This window comes from Notothenia coriiceps, unplaced genomic scaffold, assembly GCF_000735185.1.
Source record: "Notothenia coriiceps isolate Sejong01 unplaced genomic scaffold, NC01 NC01_scaffold00011190, whole genome shotgun sequence".
Taxonomy (NCBI): domain Eukaryota; kingdom Metazoa; phylum Chordata; class Actinopteri; order Perciformes; family Nototheniidae; genus Notothenia; species Notothenia coriiceps.
Window position 1 is genome coordinate 254,373 of NW_011343891.1, and position 2,020 is coordinate 256,392.

The 2,020-nt window shown below is 38.2% G+C and overlaps 1 protein-coding gene across 1 annotated transcript in view; it reads left to right on the forward strand.

Annotated features, from left to right (window-relative positions):
- Positions 1-1,682, forward strand: part of fkbp2 (FKBP prolyl isomerase 2) — a 13,991-nt gene extending 12,309 nt beyond the window's left edge. The window contains exon 2 of the mRNA XM_010772443.1: positions 1,415-1,682. The gene's annotated coding sequence lies outside the window, so the exon portion shown is untranslated. The remainder of the gene's footprint in view (positions 1-1,414) is intronic.
- Positions 1,683-2,020: the final 338 nt, after the last annotated feature.

A 2,020-nucleotide genomic window follows, 5' to 3' on the forward strand; every position in this document is an offset into this window, starting at 1 on the left:
ACACGTCTAGTTGAGTTTTTACCAAAAAGTTCTATTTTGGTTTCATCTGACCATATGACATTCTCCCAATCCTCTTCTGGATCATCTAAATGCTCTCTAGCAAACTTCAGACGGGCCTGGACATGTACTGGCTTAAGCAGGGGGACACGTCTGGCACTGCAGGATTTGAGTCCCTGACGGCGTAGTGTGTTACTGATGTTAGCCTTTGTTACTTTGGTCCCAGCTCTCTGCAGGTCATTGACTAGGTCCCCCCGTGTGGTTCTGGGATTTTTGCTCACCGTTCTTGTGATCATTTTGACCCCACGGGGTGAGATCTTGCGTGGAGCCCCAGATCAAGGGAGATTATCAGTGGTCTTGTATGTCTTCCATTTTCTAATAATTGCTCCCACAGTTGATTTCTTCACACCAAGCTGCTTACCTATTGCAGATTCAGTCTTCCCAGCCTGGTGCAGGTCTACAATTTTTGTGTCCTTTGACAGCTCTTTGGTCTTGGACATAGTGGAGTTTGGAGTGTGACTGTTTGAGGTTGTGGACAGGTGTCTTTTATACTGATAACGAGTTCAAACAGGTGCCATTAATACAGTTAACAAGTGGAGGACAGAGGAGGCTCTTAAAGAAGAAGTTACAGGTCTGTGAGAGCCAGAAATCTTGTTTGTTTGTAGGTGACCAAATACTTATTTTCCACCATAATTTGCAAATAAATTCTTTAAAAATCAGACATTGATTTTCTGGATTTTTTTTTCTCATTTTGTCTCTCATAGTTGAGGTATACCTAGGATAAAAATTACAGGCCTCTCATATTTTTAAGTGGGAGAACATGCACAATTGGTGGCTGACTAAATACTTTTTTGCCCCACTGTATATATTGGCTTTTTCGATCAAATGTTTCTACATAATTTAACTCAATAAAGGGACCCTTAAAACCCTCTTCAAACTACACCACTTTGAGATTTTCAAAGCGTTTCAGCTTTTTTTAAATCTTATGAAAACAACTTTTGAACCAGCTTCCAATCCCAAAAGGCTTTAATCTTCATACATAATATTAGGAAATAAACTTGTAAACTGTCTGCGGTCACACCCATGTAACTATTGATGCAAACAGACTCCCAAAGAGTGATGAAAAAGTTGACAAACTCCAACCAACTCCATTGAACTCAAAACTAGACATTTCTTGAGAGAAGCAGAAAATCCTGCTTTCTAAGCCGCTCGCTAGCTCATATTTCTTACACCACAAACCTGAACTTGTCTCTAGATCAAGCCGTTTGACTGCATTTTTTTAAATAATATTTTCACTGTAGGTGTCACAGTTCTGACTGGAAAGAGTCTTATCAAAATGTAACCCCTTCAACACCTGTGCTTTTTTGCACCTTTTGGATTACATTTCAAATTTGAAGGTTTTACCATTTTCTTTCAGGTTCCAGGAGCTGCTGCAGCATTACGTGGAGATTATCTGACCTCTGATGAAGAACTTCATGGAAAATCTGGGAGTAGAGTTAGCAACCCCCTGGCAGAGCCACTGTCCTTGTTTCACTGGCTTTGCCAAATGTGCTCTGATTTATTGGTCTGAAGTTATTACAAGATGTGATGTATGTCCGTGCTTAACAAACTATGAGCAGTGAGCAGCTAAACACAGTATTTGGCTGCAGGTTGGAAATAAAGACATGCCCTGCAGTTTCAGTTCATCTGTGTTTCTAATTGTCTCTGATTTATAAGTGTGATCATTTGTACATTCTTTTCATAGAACAATTTTGGTTGTTGTTGAATAAGTCAGGAAAGGATGGTTTAGTATACATGTTTTTTACTTTTTAAGTATTTGATAAATGACAATAAAATTAAATTGAAGGGGAACTTTGCAGTCTGATGTGGTTTTGTTGAACAATATTTTTTGTTAGACACAGATAAAATCTATAGGGAAAAGTATGTGGTTATATTTATCTACTTCAAATGTATAAAATGTATTTAAAAATGTTCTTTAAATATCCAAAAGAAAACACAAAAAGCAGTCTTTCAGTTACCAGTG